This window comes from Sminthopsis crassicaudata, chromosome 4 (assembly GCF_048593235.1).
Source record: "Sminthopsis crassicaudata isolate SCR6 chromosome 4, ASM4859323v1, whole genome shotgun sequence".
Classification (NCBI taxonomy): domain Eukaryota; kingdom Metazoa; phylum Chordata; class Mammalia; order Dasyuromorphia; family Dasyuridae; genus Sminthopsis; species Sminthopsis crassicaudata.
The window spans coordinates 238065602-238087186 of NC_133620.1; the positions used below are offsets into that span (position 1 = coordinate 238065602).

General features: G+C 33.7%; 1 pseudogene; it reads right to left on the bottom strand.

Annotated features, from left to right (window-relative positions):
- Positions 1–12685: 12685 nt before the first annotated feature.
- Positions 12686–13649, bottom strand: LOC141540718 (L-lactate dehydrogenase A chain pseudogene; annotated as a pseudogene).
- Positions 13650–21585: the final 7936 nt, after the last annotated feature.

The window sequence follows — 21585 nt, forward strand, 5'->3', positions numbered from 1 at the left end:
AATAACTGTAAATAGTATAAAATATTTGGGAATCTATCCGCCAAGGGAAAGTCAGGAACTATATGAGTAAAACTAAAAAATACTCTCCACACAAATAAAGTCAGATCTAAACAATTGGAAAAAAATATGAAGTGCTCTTGGATAGGCTGAGCGAATATAATAAAGATGACAATATTACCTAAACTAATCTATTTATTTAGTGCTATTCCAATCAACTCCCAAGAAACTATTTTACTGACCTAGAAAAAATAACAACAAAATTCATCTGGAAGAACAAAAAGTCAAGAAGTTCAAGGGAACCAATGGAAAAAAAATATCAAATGAAAGAGGCCTAGCTGTACTTGGTCTAAAACTATATTATAGAGCTTAGAAAGTTCTAAGCTCTCTAATTCCCTTTCTACCAACTATTTCATTCAGCTTCAAAAACAGTGCTTAACAGGTAGAAACCATGAAGATTGGAAATACAAAAATTTACCAGTGGAAGAGAATCTGGAATATTGCCAGAAAATGTTTGACCTGAGATGGTGGGAATAGACCAGCCCAGAGCAGGGAGAGAAACCATGGCCTCTGCGGTTAGAAGGTTTGCATAGAGCTCTCTGCTGTAACCTGGCTGCTTTGCTTTAGTGGCAGAGTAGTAGACGGGCAGAGAAGTTGGAGCCTGGAGTAGTGGGTACTCTGAGGGATGCCAAACTCGAGAGGATCTGGCTGCACTCACCCAGAACCAGAAGTGACCTAGGGCAGACCATAACACAGCTCTTTGCAGCATTCTACAGCGAGCGGCTCATGGTGGCTGGCAGTCACATAGAGCAGGGGGACAGCCCAGGGTAGCCTCTCATCTGCACAGTGAGTGGCTTGGCCGAGGGTAGTGGAATTTCCCCAGCTTCACTGTGCTTCCCAGGCAGAGACACTTCCAGTGCTGTGAGGGACAGGACTACAGCAAATATTCAAAGCAGGCGTTTGTGGGAGGGGCAGTGATACCTTTGCTCCTTAACCTCTAGTCCCAAGGTGGTCACTAATACTCACAGCGGGGCTCCTCACAGGGCACTTACACAACCCAGCCTGTGATACCCAGGCATACTCACTTCTGCATGGAGCTCTTCTCAGAGCCCTCCTGCAGCTCGGCTATTCCTTGCAGCCCATTTAGAGGACAGTTATTGTCCATATACCCATCCTTGCTCTGCAGAGAAAGCTGGTAATCTCCTTGCCCTGAGGGCAGACTCTGAAGGCTTTAAAAAAAAATGAGCAAGAAAAATGAAGAAAATGATAGACAGCTTCTATACAAAAAAGGGCAGGTTTCCAAACCTGAGGAGACTAATAGCAGACAACCTCCAGATAATACTCCAAATAACGCTCTCCTAGAAGAAATTATTAAAAATCTAAAGAGAGAATTAGAAGAAAAATGGGGAAAGGAAAGAGAAGCTATGCTAGAGAATAACAATATCCTGAAATGTGAATTATCAAAGGTAAACAACTTCCTGAAATGTGAATTGGAAAAGGTAAAGAATTCACAGGAAGTGCAGGGAAACAGAACTAGGGAATTGGAAAAGGTTAAAAAAAATCACAGAAAAGTAGGATCTGTGAATTGGTAAAGATAAAGAATTCCCAAGAAAGTAGGACTTGTGAACTGGAAAAAGAAAATAACTCACTAAAAACAAATTTAATGAAATGGAAAAAAATTCCATAGAGCAAAACAACTCAATTGGACACATACAAAAAGAAGTTAAAAAAAAAAGGTAATGAAGAAAATAACTCATTAAAAATCAGAATTGAACAAATAGAAATGAATGATTCATTGAGACACCAAGAATCAGTCAAGTAAAACCAAAAAAATGAAAACATGGAGAAAAATGTCAGCTATCTACTTGCCAAAACGACAGACCTGGAAAATAGATCTAGGAGAAACAATCTGAGGATTATTGGACTTCCCGAAAATTATGATGAAAAAAAGAACCTAGATACTGTTTTATAGGAAATCGTTAAAGAGAACTGCCCAGAGGTAATAGAACTAGAAGGTAAAATAGACATTGAAAGAATTCATCGAACACCTTCTGAAAAAGATCCTAAAAAAAAAACCAAAAAAACAAAAAAACTCCATGGAGTAGTATGTCCAATTTCAGAACTATCAAACTAAGGAAAAAATGTTACAAGCAGCTAGGAAAAAACAATTCAAACCAAGGTGCCACAATAAGGGTCACTCAAGATCTGGCTGCTTCTACATTAAAGGATTGAAGGGCCTGGAATGTGATATTCTGAAAGGCAAAAGAACTTGGAATGAAGCCAAGAATAAACTACCCAGCTAAGTTGAGCATCTTCTTCTATGGAAGAAGATGGACATTTAATGAAACAGATGAATTCCATATGTTTTTAAGGAAAAAACCAGATCTAAACAAAAAATTTGATTTCCAATCATAGGACACAAGAGAAGCAGAAAAAGGTAAAAGGAACTCTTGAGAACTGTATTTCTGTTGTGGATATACATCAAAATTACATGTATAATTTGATTTTAAGGATATGCCAAAAAAAAAGGGGGGGAGTAGAAATGGAAAGGGGATAGTGTCAGAAAAAGGGGAAAGGGGAGATAAAAAGAAGGAAACTACATCCCACAAAGAGGCAAAGAAAACCCATCATACCTGAGGGAAGTTAGAGAGGGGGAGGAACATTGCGTGAACCTTATTCCCATCTGAACTGGCTCAAAGAAAAAACATATTAGTTTTACAGAAAATTCTTTCTCACCTCATTAAAAAGGGGGAGAGGAAAAGGGAAAAGGAAAAGAGCAATAAGGAAAGGGAACAATAAAGGGAAAGGGATTTAAAGGGAAGAGGGAAGGATACTAAAGAGGGAGGGCTATGTGACACAAGTGGGACTCATAAGTTTAATACTGGGGAAGGGGTTCAGGGGGGGTAATGGAAAAAAGCATAATCAGGGGATAATATGATGCAGGAAATACAGAATTAGTAATTTTAACTGTAAATGTGAATGCAATGAACTCTCCCATTAAGGAGAGATGGATAGCAGATTGGATCTGGTCAGAATCCTACAATATTTTGTTTACAGGAAACACATTTAAAGCAGGGTGATACATACAGACTAAAGGTAAAAGGCTGGAGATGAATCTATTGTGCTTCAAGTGAAGTAAAAAAAGCAGGTGTAGCCATCCTTATTTCAGATCAAGCAAAAGCAAAAACTCATCTAATTTTTTTTAATTTATTAATTTTATAATTATAATTTTTTTGACAGTACACATGCATGGGTAATTTTTTTTTACAACATTACCCCTTGTATTCACTTTTCCAAATTTTCCCCTCCCTCCCTCTACTACTTCCCCTACATGACAGGCAATCCCATATATAATAAATGTGTTACAGTATATCCTAGATACAATATATGTGTAAAACGAAATTTCTTGTTGCACAGTAAGAATTGGATTTCAAAGATATAAGTAACCTGGGTAGAAAGACAATAGTGAAAACATTTTACACTCCTTTCCCAGTGTTCCTTCTCTGGGTGTAGCTGTTTCTGTCCATCATTGATCAACTGGAACTGAATTGGATCTTCTCTATGTTGAAGATATCCACTTCAAATAGAATATATCTTCATACAATATTGTTATTGAAGTGTATAGTGAACTCCTGGTTCTGCTCATTTCACTCAGCATCAGATCATGTAAGTCTCTCCAAGCCTCTCTATATTCATTCTGCTGGTCATTTCTTACAGAGCAATAATATTCCATAATATTCATATACCATAATTTACCCAATCATTCTCCAATTGATGGGCATCCATTCATTTTCCAGTTTCTAGCCACTACAAAAAGAGCTGCCACAAACATTTTGGCAAAAAATTGATCTAATTAAAAGAGATAAGGAGGGAAACTATATCTTGCTAAAAGGTAGCATAGACAATGAAGCAATTTCAATACTAAATATATATGCACCAAGTGGTATAGCACCTAACTTCCTAAGGAGAAGTTAAGAGAGTTGCAAGAAGAAATAGACAACAAAACTATAATAGTAGGTTATCTCAACCTTGCACTCTCAGAATTAGATAAATCAAATCACAAAGCAAATAAAGAAATTAAAGAGGCAAATCGAATATTAGGAAAATTAGGTATGATAGATCTTTGGAGAAAACTGAATGGTGACAGAAAGGAGTATACTTTCTTCTCAGCAGTTCATGGAACCTATTAAAAAATTGACCATATATTAGGACATAAAGATCTCAAAATTAAATGCAGGAAGGCAGAAATAGTAAAGGCTTTCTTTTCAGATCAAGATGCAATAAAAACTACATTCAACAAAAAGTTAGGAGTAAATAGATCAAAAAGTAATTGGAAACTAAATAATCTTTTTTTTTTTTTTTTTTTTTCTTTTTTTTTTTTTCTGAAACTGGGGTTAAGTGACTTGCCCAGGATCACACAGCTAGGAAGTGTTAAGTGTCTGAGACCACATTTGAACTCAGGTCCTCTTGAATTCAGGGCTGGTGCTCTATCCACTGCACCCATCTAGCTGCCCCCAATAATCTCATCTTAAAGAGTGATTGGGTGAAACAGCAAATTATAGACACAATTAATAATTTCACACAAAATAATGACAATGATGAGACATCATACCAAAATTTGTGGGATGCAGCTAAAGCTGTAATAAGGGGAAATTTTATATCTTTGGAGGCTTACTTGAAGAAAATAGAGAAGGGAAGATCAATGAATTGGGCTTCAACTTAAAGAGCTAGAAAAACACGAAATTAAACCCCCCCAATCAAATACTAAACTTGAAATTCTAAAATTTAAAAGGAGAAATTAATAACATTGAAAGTAAAAATACTATTGAACTAATAAATAAAACCAAGAGTTGGTTTTATGAAAAAAAAAATAAAATAGATAAACCTTTGGTAAATCTGATTAGAAAAAGGAGAGAGGAAAATCAAATTGTTAGTCTTAAAAATGAAAACGGGGAACTGTCCACCAATGAGGAGGACATTGGAGAAATAATAAGGCGTTACTTTGCCCAACTTTAGGCCAATACATTTGATAACATAAGTGAAATAGAGGACTACCTCCAAAAAATATAGGCTTTCCAGATTAACAGAGGAGGAAGTAAATTGCTTAAATAGTCCCATTTCAGAAAAAGAAATAGAGCAAGCTATTAATCAACAACCTAAGAAAAAATCTCCAGGACTAGATGGACTCACAGGTGAATTCTACCAAACATTCAAAGAACAATTAGCTCCAATGTTATATAAACTATTTGAAAAAATAGGGAGTGAAGGAGTCCTACCAAATTCCTTTTATGACACAGACATGGTACTGATACCCAAACCAGGTAGGTTGAAAATGAGGAAAAAAAACCTGTAGACCAATCCCCCTAATGAATATTGATGCTAAAATCTTAAATAAGATATTAGCAAAAAGATTACAGAAAATCATCCCCAGGATAATACATCATGATCAAGTAGGATTTATACCAGGAATGCAGGGCTGGTTCAATATTAGGAAAACTATCATTATAATTGGCCATATTAATAATCAAATTAACAAATATCTTATGATCATCTCAATAGATGCAGGAAAAGCATTTGATAAAATCCAAGATCGATTTCTATTAAAAACACTTGAGAGTATAGGAATAAACGGACTTTTCCTTAAAATAATCAGTAGCATCTATTTAAAACCATCAGTAAGCATCATATGTAATGAGGAAAGATTGCAACCATTCCCATTAAGATCAGGGGTGAAACAAAGTTGCCCACTATCGCCATTACTATTCAATATTGTATTAGAAATGCTAGCTTTGGCAATAAGAGTGGAGAAAGAGATTAAAGGAATTAGAGGAGATAATGAGGAAACCAAACTATCACTCTTTGCTGATGATATGATGGTATACATAGAGAACCCCAAAGGTTCAACTAAAAAGTTATTAGAAATAATCCTCACTTTTAGCAAAGTTGCAGGATACAAAATAAATCCACATAAATCATCAGCATTCTTATATGTCACTAACAAAATCCAGCAGTTAAGAGTTACAGAGAGAAATTCCATTTAAAGTAACTACCAATAGTATAAAACATTTAGAAATCTATCTGCCAAGGGAAAATCAGAAACTATATAAGCAAAACTACAAAACACTTTTCACACAAATTAAGTCCGATCTAACCAATTGGGAAAATATTAAATGCTCTTGGATAGGGCGAGCAAATATAATAAAGATGACAATACTAGCTAAACTAATCTATTTATTTAGCACTATACCAACCAGACTCCCAAAAAACTATTTTAATGACCTAGAAAAAATAACAACAAAGTTTATATGGAAAAACAAAAGGTCAAGAATTTCAAGGGAATTAATGGAAAAAAAATCAAATGAAGGTGGCCTTGCCATACCAGATCTAAAATTATATTATTATAAGCAGTGGTTACTAAAATCATTTGGTATTGGCTAAGAAATAGACTAGTTGATCAGTGGAATAGGTTAGGTCCAAAGGACAAAATAATCAATAACTCTAATAACCTAGTTTTTGAAAAACCTAAGGACCCCAGCCTTTGGGATAAGAACTCAATGTTCTTAAAATTGCTGGGAAAATTGGAAATTAATGTGGTAGAAACTAGGCATTGACTCACACTTAACACCATAAACCAAAGTCAGGTCAAAATGAGTTCATGACCTAGGAATAAAGAATGAGATTATAAATAAATTAGGGGAACATAGGATAGTTTACCTCTTAGACCTGTGGAAGAGGAATGAATTTATATCTAAAGAAGAACTAGAGATCATCATTGATCACAAAGTAGAAAACTTTGATTATATCAAATTGAAAAGTTTTTGTACAAACAAAATCAATTCAGATAAGATTAGAAGGGAAATAATAAACTGGGAAAACATTTTTACAGTCAAAGGTTCAGATAAAGGCCTCATTTCCAAAATATAGAGAGAACTGACTCTAATAAATAAGAAATCAAGCTAATCTCCAATTGATAAATGGTCAAAGGATATAAACAGACAATTCTCGGATAAAAAAACTGAAACTATTTCTAGTCATATGAAAAGATGCTCCAAATCTTTATTAATCAGAGAAATTCAAATTAGGACAACTCTGAGATACCACTACATACCTTTCAGATTGGCTAGAATGACAGGGAAAGGTAATGCAGAATGTTGGAGGGGATGTGGGAAAACAGGGACACTGATATATTGTTGGTGGAACTGTGAATACATCCAGCCATTCTGGAGAGCAATTTGGAACTATGCTGAAAAAGTTATCAAACTGTGCATACCCTTTGATCCAGCAGTGTTACTACTGAGCTTGTAACCCAAAGAGACCTTAAAGAAGGGAAAGGGACCTGTATGTGCAAGAATGTTTGTGGCAGCCAGAAACTGGAAGCTACGTGGATGCCCATCAATTGGAGAATGGCTGAATAAATATTATGAATATTATGGAATATTATTGTTCTGTAAGAAATAAGCAGCAGGATGATTTCAGAAAGGCCTGGAGAGACTTACATGAACTGATGCTGAGTGAGATGAGCAGGACCAGGAGATCATTGTATACTTAAACAACAATACTATATGATCATCAATTCTGATGGATGAGGCCATTTTCAACAATGAGATGTTCCAACAGAACAGTAACGAACTGAACTAGCTACACCCAGCAAAAGAACTCTAGATGATTATGAACCACTAAATAGAATTCCCAATCCCTCTAATTTTGGATTTCCTTCATAGGAGAATTGTACACTATTTCAAAGTCTGATTCTTTTTGTACAGCAAAACACCTATTGAGTCATATATATATATATATATATATATATACATATATATATATATATATTGTATTTAATTTATACTCTAGCATATTTGACATGTATTGGTCAACCTGCTATCTGGGGGCTGGGGAGAGAGGGGAAAAAATTGGAACAAAAAATTTGGCAATTGTCAATGTTGTAAAATTACCCATACATATATCTGGTAAATAAAAATAATTGATTAAAAAAAACTATATTATAAAGCAGTGATCACTAAAACCATTTGGTATTGGCTAAGAAATAGACTAGTTGATCAGTGGAATGGGTTAGGTTCATAGAACTATATTAAGGAGATTGGTCTATAATTATAGTTTATATAGCATTGGAGTTAATTGTTCTTTTTTTTTCCACATGTTTTTTATTTATAATTTTTTGACAGTATATATGCATGAGTAATTTTTTTTAACATTATCCCTTGTATTCATTTTTCCAAATTATCCCCTCTCTCCCTCTACTCCCTCCCTTTGATGACAGGCAATTCCAAACATTTTACATGTGTTACAATATAACCTAGATACAATATATGTGTGTAAACACCATTTTCTTGTTGCACATTAAGTATTAGATTCCGAAGGTATAAGTAACCTGGGTAGATAGACAGTAGTGCTAACAATTTATATTCACTTTCCAGTGTTCCTTCTCTGGGTATAGCTGTTTCTGTCCATCACTGATCAACTGAAAGTGAGTTGGATTTTATGTTGAAGATATCCACTTCCATCAGAATACATCTTCATACAACATTGAAGTGTACAGCGATCTTCTGGTTCTATTCATTTCACTCAGCATCAGTTGATGTAAGTCTTTCCAAGCCTCTCTGTATTCCTCCTGCTGGTCATTTCTTACAGAGCAATAATATTCCATAACCTTCATATACCATAATTTACCCAACCATTCTCTAATTGATGGACATCCATTCATCTTCCAGTTTCTAGCCACTACGAAAAGAGCTGCCACAAACATTTTGGCACACACAGGTCCCTTTCCCCTCCTCAGTATTTCTTTGGGATATAAGCCCAATAGCAGCAATGCTGGATCAAAGGGTATGCACAGTGTGATAACTTTTTGGGCATAGTTCCAAATTGCTCTCCAGAATGGCTGGATTCTTTCACAACTCCACCAATAATGTATTAGTGTCCCAGTTTTCCCACATCCCCTCCAACATTCATCATTTTTTGTTCCTGTCATCTTAGCCAATCTAACAGGTGTGTAGTTGTATCTGAGTTGTCTTAATTTGCATTTCTCTAATCAGTAGTGATTTAGAACACTTTCATAGGAGTGGATATAATTTCAATTTCATCATCTGAGAATTGTCTGTTCATATCCTTTGACCATTTATCAATTGGAAAATGGTTTGATTTCTTATAAATTAGGGTCAGTTCTCTCTATATTTTGGAAATGAGACCTTTATCAGAACCTTTAACTTTAAAAATATTTTCCCCATTTGTTACTTCCCTTCTAATCTTGTTTGCCTTAGTATTGTTTGTACAGAAACTTTTTAGTTTGATGTAATCAAAATCTTCTATTTTGTGATCAATAATGATCTCTAGTTCTCCTCTGGTCATAAATTCCTTCCTCCTCCACAGGTCTGAGAGGTAGACTATTCTCTGTTCCTCTAATTTATTTATGATCTCACTCTTTATGCCTAAATCATGTACCCATTTTGATCTTATCTTGGTATATGGTGTTAAGTGTGGATCCATATCTAATTTCTGCCATACTAATTTCCAGTTTTCCCAACAGTTTTTTTTCCAAATAATGAATTGTTATCCCTAATGTTGGTATCTTTGAGTTTGTCAAAGACTAGATTGCTATAGATGTACCCTTTTTTTGTCCTTTGTATCTAATCTGTTCCACTGATCTACCGGTCTATTTCTTAGCCAATACCAAATGGTTTTGGTGACTGCTGCTATATAATATAGCTTTAGATCAGGTACACTTAGACCACCTTCATCTGACTTTTTTTGTCATTAGTTCCCTTGCAATTCTTGACCTTTTGTTATTCCATATGAACGTTGTTGTTATTTTTTCTAGGTCACTAAAATAGTTTCTTGGGAGTCTGATTGGTATAGCACTAAATAAATAGATTAGTTTGGGGAGTATTGTCATCTTTATTATATTCACCCGGCCTATCCAAGAGCACTGAATGTCTTTCCAATTATTTAAATCTGACTTTATTTTTGTGGCAAGTGTTTTGTAATTTTTCTCATACAATTCCTGACTATTCTTTGGTAGATGGATTCCCAAATATTTTATACTCTCAACATTTGTTTGGAATGGAATTTCTCTTTGTATCTCTTGCTGTTGCATTTTGTTGGTGATATACAAAAATGCTGAGGATTTATGTGGATTTATTTTGTATCCTGCAACTTTGCTAAAATTCTGAATTATTTCTAATAGCTTTTTAGCAGAGTCTTTGGGGTTCTCTAAGTATACCATCATGTCATCTGCAAGAAGTTAATTGTTCTTTAAACTAATGTTTGACAAGCCCAAAGATCCCAGCTTTGGGAATAATAATTCACTATTTGACAAAAACTGCTGGGAAAATTGGAACTAGGCATTGACCTAACACTATATACTAAGATAAGGTCAAAATGGTTTCAAAATTTAGGCATAAAGAATGAGATTATAAATAAATTAGAAGAATATAGGATAATTTACCTCTCAGACCTATGGAGGAGGAAGGAATTTATGACCAAAGAAGAACTAGAGATCATTATTGATCACAAAACATAAAATTTTGATAATATCAAGTTAAAAATCTGGGAACAAACAAAACTAATTCAGACAAGATTAGAAGGGAAGTAACAAATTGGGAAAACATTTTTACAGTTAAAGATTCTGATGAAGGCCTCATTTCTAAAATATATAGAGAATTGACTCTAATTTATAAGATATCAAGCCATTCTCCAATTGATAAATGGTCAAAGGATATAAACAGACAATTTTCAGATGATGAAATTAAAACTATTTCTATTCATACGAAAAGGTGTTCCAAATCATTATTGATCAGAGAATGCAAATTAAGACAACTCTGAGAACCCACTACACATCTGTCAAATTGGCTAAAATGATAGGAAAAGATAGTGACAAATGTTGGAGGGGATGTGGGAAAACTGGGACACTGATGCATTGTTGGTGGAGTTGTGAACAGATCCAACCATTATGGAGAGCAATTTGGAACTATATTCAAAAAGTTATCAAACTGTGCAAACCCTTTGATTCAGCAGTGTTACTACTGGGCTTATATCCCAAAGAGATATTAAAGAAGGAAAGGGACCCACATGTGCCAAAATATTTGTGGCTAGAAACTGGAAATTGAATGGATGCCCATTAATTGGAGAATGGTTGGGTAAATTGTAGTATATGAATGTTATGGAATATTATTGTTCTGTAAAAAATGACCAGCAGGATGAATACAGAGAGGCTTGGAGAGACTTACATGAACTGATGTTAATTGAAATGAGCAGGGGAAGCTAGGTGGTGCAGTGGATAGAGGACCAGCCCTGAGTTCAGGAGGACCTGAGTTCAAATCTGGTCTCAGGCACTTAACACTTCCCAGCTGTGTGACCAGGGGCAAGTCACTTAACCCCAGCCTCAAAAAAAAAAAAAAAAAAAAAAAAAAAAAAAAAAAATTGAAATGAGCTGAACCAGGAGATCATTATACACTTCAACAACAATACTATATGAGGATCAATTCTGATGGAAGTGGCTGTCTTCAACAATGAGAGGATCCAAATCAGTTCCAATTGATTAGTAATGAACAGAACCAGATTCACCCAGCGGAAGAACACTGGGAAATGAGTGTGGACCACAATATAGCATTTCTTCTCTTTCTGTTATTGTTTGCTTGCATTTTTGTTTTTCTTCCCAGATTACTTTTATCTTCTTTTACCTTCTTTCTAAATCCAATTTTTCTTGTGCAACAGGATAATTGTATAAATATGTATATATATATATATACATATATATATGTATATATTGTATTTAACATATACTTTAACATGTATGGGACTACCTACCATCTAGGGGAGGGAATGGAGGGAAGGAGGGGAAAAATTGAAACAGAAGTTTGTGCAAGGGTCAGTGTTAAAAAATTACCCATGCATATGTTTTGGCAATAAAAAAACTATTTAAAAAAAAAGAATTGGACATGACTGAAGCAACCTCCAAGTCATAGATGCCAGTGCTTCTATACTTTATTGCCTAATTTTGTGGATAATGTGTGATGTAACAGATAAAATGTATTTCTTCTGATCAGAATATTGAGGATTGGCGTTATTTTGTGGTTGAATTGTTGGGATAGTTAGATAGCACAGTGGAAAGGGAACTGGGCCTGCAGTCAGGAAGACTCAGTTCAAATGTAGCTGCAGGTATTTACTAGTTGTGTGACCTTGAATAAGTCACTTAATGCTATTTGTTTCGATTTCTTCATTTGTAAAAATGAGCTTCAGAAAGAATGGCAAACCACTCCAGTATCTTCGCCAGGAAAACCCCAAATGAAGTCACAAAGAGCTGGTCATGACTAATTGAAAACAACAACAAGGTATATTTTTAATATTTATTCCTGTCATTTTTATGATGAAATCATAATGATGAATTCATAATTTTCATTACATTGATGAGCATCAATTTATTCAGCCATTCTCCAATAATATCAGATATTTTTATTGATACTTTATGTTTTTTAGGGGGTTTTGTTTTACATTTCTATTTCACACTTGGTATTTAATTACAGATCACATGAACCATATAATCTATAGTACATCATATACAATCCTTTAACTGTTTTCATATTGTCCAGTAGTGGCACATTGAAAGGCTTTAGAATTTCAGATCTCTCCAGACATCTCAGCAGGTATAAATATTCTTTTTAAAATGTTGTTCCTCTTAAGAATTCAGAGTCAGCTTTACTATATCTATGATATCATTGTTCCCCAAGATACGAGGGACATTAAGGAAGATTTCCTCATTTATTCCATATAGGTCCTTGATCATCATACAAACCTGATGCACTTTTCCAAGATTCTTCATCATGGTTCTTACAAATGTGCTGCAGAGAGGCCAATAGCCCACAAAGCATGACTTTTCAGTTTGATGACCTTATAAGCATTTCCAACTACCTGTCTATGAATAGTTTTCCCGCAATATTAACTCCATTCTATAAAGGTACATTAGAATCATTATGCTTCCCAATAACTCAACTGAGACAGTTTGTTAGATTGATACTCAGCTTACTCCCAATTATGAAATGGAAATGGGCAGAGTCTAGATTAATTCCACTTCCAATAACATGGTTTTGGGGCAAGTCACTAAGTTTCTAAGTGACATGTCAGAATGTCCCCTGGATTACAAACAACAAGTAGTTTACAGTTGGGACTACTTTTTACAATATCAGAAATAATTTATTTTCAGGATGTTTACATTGCCCTGGAACAAATTCAGGAGACTCACTTTCTTCCACCCTTAACTGGCATGCATCTACAAATGAAAACTACTATCTTGCAGTTGTCTAATACACTGGAGTCTGCCAGAGACAATCTTTGATGTACTCAAGAAAACACTGCAGGGGAGCTAGGTAGTGCATGCATAGAGTGCCAGTCCTGAAGTCAGGAGGACCTAAGTTCAAATCTGGTCTCAGACACTTAACACTTCTTAGCTATGTGACCCTGTACAAGTCATTTAACACCAATTGCCTCAGCAAAAAAAGAAAAAGAAAAAGAAAAAGAAAAAAGAAAGAAAAGATTGCCTTTTGGAGATCCATCATCTCTCCCTTCAGTTTGTCTTCCATGACATCAAAGAGAGTGAATTCATCAATTAAATCCTTCATTAAAATGCTGATGACACTTGCCATGACAACTGTATCTCAATGGTTCACACAATGCCTGACATATTGACTTTGATAAATACTATGTCTGTTTTTTCATTTGTAAAAATTTTGTGTGTATATATAAAACCAAAATTTGGTTGTAGTTCCAAGTTGTCTTCATTAATCTGTTTTTTTATAATTATATTTATCCTTACCTTTGTTTTTCATTTACTGTATATCACTTCATAAAAATCTTCCATATTTTGATGGATCTGTCATTTTACTGACACTTTCCAGTGCCATAGATTCAAACTCATTCACTTTTTATTCTGTGCTCCTTTCCATAAATTCCATTAATATGGGAGGCAAATTTATTATTTCTCATAAATCTTCCATAAGTGGTCCATTCAGCATTCTGGAAGATACACTTTAGGTTCAAATTTAATCTTATTTTAAATTAAAATAATTGATTTTCTCTTCTTTCTTTTTTATACCTACTCAACCCTTCAAGCTCTAGTAAAAATATATATAATTTTAAAACTCCTATTGGTTATGTTGAAAAAAAAGTATCATTTTTCAACCCAGTCCTAGTACCTCCTTTTTAGGAGGACCAGTGCTTCATTATTGTTTTCTTGCAATCATAGTTAGTTATTGTATTCATTAAGAATCATGAAGTCTTACATGAACTGATGCTGAGTGAAATGAGCAAGACCAGGAGATCATTATATACTTCAACAATACTATATGATGATCGATTCTGATGGACGTGGCCCTCTTCATCAATGAGATGAACCAAATCAGTTCCATTTGTTCAATAATGAATAGAACCAACTACATCCAGTGAAAGAACTCTGAGAAATGAGTGTCAACCACTACATAGCATTTCCAATCCTCTGTTTGTCTGCTTGCATTTTTTATTTCCTTCTCAAGTTAAGTGTACATTATTTCAAAGTCTGATTCTTCTTGTGCAGCAAAATAACTGTATAGAAATATATACATATATTGTATTTAACATATACTTTAACATATTTAACATGTATTGCTCTACCTGCCATCTGGGGGAGGGGGTGGGAGAGAAGGGGAAAAGTTGGAACAAAAGGTTTTGCAATTGTCAATGCTGAAAAATTACCCATGCATATATCTTGTAAATATAAAGCTATAAAAAAAATCATGAAGTCTATTAATATTATTTCTCTTTACTATATTAATGTTATTATATAAGTTATTCTCCTGGTTCTGCTCACTTTAATCTGCATCAGATAATGTAAATCTTTTAAGACTTCACTGAAAGTATTTCATCTTTTTTTTTTTTTGTGGTCCAATAATATTACACTGCATTCATATGACCTTGGTTCAACCATTTCCTATTTCTAGGGATCCTCTATTTTCTATTTCTTATCACTACAAAAAGAGCTATAAAATTTTTGTATACTTGTTTATTTTATTCCTTTCTCTCTTTTTTTGGTGTCTTTGGGTTATAGATCTAGTAGTGGTATTGCTGGGTTAAGGGATGTTCCCAGTTTGGGGCGTAGCTCCAAATTTCTTTCCGGTTAAGTTGTGTCATTTCTGATTCATTTTTGTTTCTTCAAACAATGCATTGATATGCCTGCTTTTCAATAGCCCTCCTAATATATTTTTTTTTATTTTGCCAACTTTGTCAATTTGATGTGTGTGTGGTGAAATAATTTCTGTCATTGGATTTTATTGATTTGGAGAATTTTTTTAAATTGCAGTTGACAACTTAAATTTTTTTCTTTGGAAACTAACTTTTCATGTCCTTTGAGTATTTATCAAGTGGAGAATTCAAATTCTTATTCTTATAAACTTGAATTAGTTCCTTGTAGATTTTAGAATTATCATTTAGATATTAGATATTAGATATTAGAAATTATCATTTATATAATTTATATATTTATATATTTGAAACTGTCCATTTTATCTGCTGTGATCCTCTCTATCCTTTCTTTTGCCATAAACTTTTCCCTACCCGTACCTTCCCCTTCCTGGAAAGCAATTTCTTAATTCTTCTCTAATTTTGTTTGGTATGCCACCATTTATTTCTAAATTATGTACATATTTGGAGTTTATCTAGATATATGGTGTGATAAAGGAAGCTAGGTGACTTTGTAAATAAAGCACTAGGTTGGAGTCAGGGAGACATGGTGAGTTGAAATCTTGCTTCTGACACTATGGTACTAGGAAAGTCACTTAACTTTGTTCACCTCAGTTTCTCATCTATAAATAATCTGGAAAAGGAAAAGGCAAACTATTATAGTATCTTTGCCAACAAAAGGCTAAATAAGGGTCATTAAAAATTGGACATGACTGAGATGACTAAATAACAACAATGTGGTGTGAGATACTGGTCTATGCTTGTGTTTTGTTTGGTTTTTTTTTTTGTGATTAATACTTCATAACATAATTTGAGATGGCTCATAATATAATTTGAGGCTTTCTTCTCCTCATACCTGATCCCCTCTTCTCACCTGTTAAATTTTCCCTTTCAATTTCTTTTCTTTTTTTTTTTTTTGGTTCTTTTTTTCTCTCGTTTTAATCTGGTTATAGATTTCTTCTACCTTTTTTTTTTTTTCTCTCAGTTAAGTTAGATTCCTTCTATCAATTAGTGTTGTTCATTAGTTTTTTTTTTAAATTTAATTTTTTAGCATATGATCCTGAGCTAGTCACTTAATTCCAATTGCCTCAGCAAAAAAAAAAAAAAACATTTTTGCACTTATTTTCAAAAAAGTCATTCTCTCACTTTAAAACATATTATACATATTTTTCTGTTTACTCTCTCATGTATCTAAAGCAGCCTTTCCTTTTATCGCAATGTAAGAATAAAAAATAAAGAGATTTCGGCACATGACCATTTAGCATATGCTTTTAGCATCATGATTTCTGTGGTGACATCTGGAGAGATATGGCCAATTAAACATTCAAAACCATATTTTGATATAGTCTTGTTCATTCATATAAATTTTTATCAACAATTTATCTGATTCTGTGGAGTTGAGTATTAGTATTTTAACTGGCATAATAAAGAATCTATAAATTAATTTGGGAAGAATTTAATTTCTATCTTTACTCGAACTAGTCACATGTTTACTTTATCATGTTTACATGTATCCTGATTTCTTTTATGAAATGTAAATTGGTTATTTCTGTGTGTTTATCTTATTTTCTAATGCTGCAAAATATTGAAGGCAAAAGGAAAAAGGGGATGGCAGAAAGTGAGATAGATAGTGTCATGGAAACAATGAACATTAACTATATGAAATAACTTATCCAGTATATTATGCCTATAATTCCTTATTTTAAAATTATTAAAACTTTTTAATTTTCAAAAGATATGTATGGATAATTTTTAACATTAACCTTTATAAAACCTTTTATTCCAATTCCCACCCACCCCACCCTACCCCCGCTTCTCCTCACCCCCTTCTCTAGATAGTAAGTAATCCAATGTATGTTAAACATGGTTAAAAAAATTTGTTAAATCAAATATATGCATACATATTTATACAATTAATTTGGTGCACAAGAAAAATCAAATGAAAAAAGGAAAAAACCGAGAAAGAAAAATGCAAATGAACAATAACAAAAAGAGTGAAAATGCTAAATTGTGATCCACACTCAGTTCCCACAGTCCTCTCTCTGGGTGTAGATGGTTCTCTTCATCACTGAACAATTGCAACTGGTTTGAATCCTCTCTTTGTTGAAGAGAGCCATGTCCATCAGAATTGATCATCCTATAGGTTTGTTGTTGCCATGTATAATAACCTCCTGGTTCTGCTCATTTCACTTAACATCAGTTTATGTAAGTCTCTGCAGGCCTCTCTGAAATCATCCTCCTAGTCATTTCTTACAGAACAATAATATTTCATAGCATTCATATACCATAATTTATTCAGCCATTTTCCAACTGATGGGCATCCACTTAGCTTCCAGTTTCTTGCCACTACAAATAGGGTTGCTACAAACATTTTTGCACATGAGAGTCCCTTTTCCTCCTCTAAGATCTCTTTGGGATATAGGCCCAGTAGAGACACTGCTGGATCAAAGGGTATGCACAGTTTGATAGCCCTTTGGGCATAGATCCAAATTGCTCTCCAGAATGATTGGATCAGTTCACAACTCCACCAACAGAGTATTATTAGTTCAATTCTGATGGAAGGGGCTATTTTCAACAATGAGAGGATAGCAGATAGACTCCCAAATATTTTATATTATAGACAGTTATTTTAAATGGAATTTTGTCTGGACCTGCTCAGTAGAGAATTTTAGTACCAGTCCAAATCCTGATCATGGGTGAGGAGCGAAGGGGCAGAACTCATGAAGACGGTCAAACAGAAGTCCACTATTCAAAATTTTCTCAGCCTTATATACCCTAATACATTTATATAACTATAGCACACAGTGCATGTGCTAACTATAGGATACTGCATATGCTGGACCACATAAAACAACTTGCTATTGTGTGCAGATGTTCCCTTACCACTTTAGTATAATTCTGATTTAATTACAACACAAGTTGTATTGTCCCTCTGACTTTTCAGGAAAACTGAGATACCCCTGGGGAGGATGGGGAGCCAAACTAGACACATCAGCAGGGTTTCTTTTACTGGACTAAAGGGTTATACTTCACCCAGGGTTTCCCACTATTTGTGGCCCTCTACTGAATTTCTCTTTGTATCTTTTGTTAGTGATATATAAAAATGCTGATTATTTATGTGGATTTATTTTGTATTCTGCAACTTTGCTAAAGTTGTGGATTATTTATAATAGTTTTTTAGTTGATTCTCTATGGTTCTCTAAGTATACCATCATATCAAGTGCAAAGAGTGATAATTTGGTTTATTCATTACCAACTTCACTTCCTTTAATCTCTCTTTTTTTTCTTATTGCCAAAGCTAACATTTCTAATACAATATTGAATAGTAATGGCGATAGTGGGTAACATTGTTTCACTCCTGATCTTATTGAGAATGGTTCCAGTTTGTCCCCTTTATATATGATACTAACTAATAGTTTTAAATAGATGTTACTGATTATTTTAAGGAAAACTCTATTGATTCCTATACTCTCTGGTATTTTTAATAGGAATAGATTTTGGATTTTATTATATTCTTTTTTTTTTTGCATCTATTGAGATAATCATGTGATTTTTGTTAGTTTGGTTATTGATATTGTCAATCATGCTAATAGTTTTCCTAATATTGAACCAGCCCTGCATTCCTGGCATAAATCTTACTTGGTCATAGTGTATTATCCTGTAGATGAATTTCTGTAATTTCTTTCCTAATATTTTATTTAAGATTTTTGTATCAATATTTATTAGGCAAATTGGTCTATAATTTTCTTTCTCTATTTTCATCCTACCTGATTAAGATATTAGCATCATATCTGTGTTATAAAAGGAATTTGGCAGCACTCCATCTTTCCCTTTTTAAAAAATAGTTTGTATAGTATTGGAATTAATTGTTCTTTAAATATTTGGTAGAATTCACATGTAGAGTCATCTGACTCTCAAGATTTTTTCTTAGGGAGTTGATAATAGCTTTTTCTATTTTTTTTTCTAAAATGGGACTATTTAAGTAATTTATTTCCTCTTCTGTTAATCTTGGTAATCTATGTTTTTGTAAGTATTTCTCCATTTCACTTAGGTTATCCTATTTATTGATATATAGTTGGGCAAAATAATTCCTAATTATTGCTCTAATTTCCTCTTTATTGGTGGAAAGTTCTTTTTTATTTTTGATATTAACAATTTCATTTTCTTTTTTACTTTTTCTAATCAAATTAACTGTAGGTTTAATCTTTTTTGTTTTTTTTTTCATAAAACCAACTCTTAGTTTTATTTATTAATTCAATAGTTTTCTTACTTTCAATTTTATTAATCTCCCGTTTTATTTTCAGAATTTCAAATTTGGTATTTAATTGGGAGTTATTAATTTATGCTTTTTCTAGCATTTTTAGTTCCAAGCCCAATTCATTTATTTTCCCATTCTCTATTTTATGCAAGTAACCATCTAGAGAAATGAAATTTTCTCTATTAACTGCTTTGGTTGTTTATCCCCCTCCTTCTTTCCCTCAACTGCAATAGGTCTTTTTTGCTTCCTCATGAGGTAAAATTTTTCCCATTTTAACTCTATTTTCCTCTTCTTCCAGTAGAATCACCATCCCTCCCCTAATTTTTAAAAAAATCATCACAATAAACTCAAATTATACCTACAACATCTAAGTATACTCATAACAGAGATACAGATCTCAAGAGTTAAACGTATCATTTCCCCATATAGGGATATAAGCTTTTTAACTTAAAAAAAAAAAAAAAAAAGTTTTTTCTTTCCTTTTTATCTTTTTATGCATCTCTTGAATTTGGATTTGAAAATCAAACTTTCTATTCAGCTCTGGTCTTTTCATCAGAAAGTTCACCTGTTTATAGCATGTCTATCTTTTCCCCTGAAAGATGATGCTCACTATTGCTAGATAATTGATTCTTGGCTGCAATCAAGTTTTTTTGTCTTTTGGAATATCAGATTTCATGCCCTTTAATCTTTTAAAGTGTAAGCTTCTAGATCCTGGGTAATCCTGATTGTGGCTCCTTAATTGTTTGAATTGTTTCCTTCTGGCTGCTTGTGATATTTTCTCCTTGTTTTGATAATTCTGAAAATTATCTATGATGTTTCTTGGAGTTTTCATTTTGGGGTCTCTTTCAGGTAGTAATTGTGAATTCTTTCAATTGCTATTTTACCCTCAGGTTCTAGGACATCTGGGCAGTTTTCCTTGGTGATTTCCTGAAAGATGATGTCTAGGATCTTTTTTCATCATGGTTTTCTGGCAATCCTATAATTCTTCGATTGTCTCTCTTAGATCTACTTTCCAGGTCAGTTGTTTTTTCCAATGAGGTATTTTACATTTTCTACTATTTTTTTTTTTTTTTTTTACTTTGTTTGACTGATTCTTGGAGTTTCATTGATTCATTCACTTCCATTTGTTTAATTCTAATTTTGAGTGAACCATTTTCTTCAGGTAGCTTTTTATAAAATCTCCTTTTGCATTTGTCCAACTGAATTTTTATATGAAATGTTTTGTTCATTGAATTTTTTTTCCATTTTACATATTTTGTTTTTCAATGAGTTGGTTTCTTTTTCATGTCTATTTTGCAAGGAGTTATATGCTTTTTACATTTAATAAGTCCTTTTTAAGGAATTTTCTTTAGATAATTTCTTGTTTCCTCTTCCATACCCTCTTGCAAAGATCTCATCTATTTTTTCCATTTTTCTTCTTTCTTTTAAGATCCTTTTTGAATTCTTTCAAAACAGCCTTGTGAAATGGGGACCAACTCATATCACTTTTTGGGGCTTCATCTAGAGCTGACTTGCCTTTACAATCCTCAGGGTTTGAGGTTTGTTTTTCTCTTTCTCTATAAAGCTGTCTGTGGTCAGAATTCTTTTTGCTTTTTGTCCTCATTTTTTTAAAAAGGTTACATTGTGTTCTTAAGGCAAAAGAGTGACAGCTGCTTTAGTTTGCCCCAGGGTAGTTTTGCTGATTGACTTCTGGGGCTGGGTAAGCATGGCTAGGTCCCTCTTTCTGATAGGCCTCAGAGGCTCACAGTTTGCTTTTTGTATTGGTTTTTGGGTCTTTTGCAGGAAATCTGCTTAACTACTGGCTTGTAACCAGGTCAGAGTAGCACAAGAACCTTGCAGTACATTCCCCAATGCATGGATGAAGCAATGCTCTGGCTCCCCACTCCAGTTTCCTCTCACAGGCTCCCTGCACTGTGGTCTGCCCTGATTGAAACAGAACTTTCCTGAAGTTCTTCCACAATATCTTCTTTTGGAAATTTGTTGTACTCCAAATATTTGTGGGTTCTATCACTCCAAAACCAGTTTAGAGGCTTAATCTGCTGTTAATTTGAGGAAAGCTCAGAGTAGGTCACAGAAAGCAGTGTCTGCTCTTTGCCATCTTGGCTCCGCCT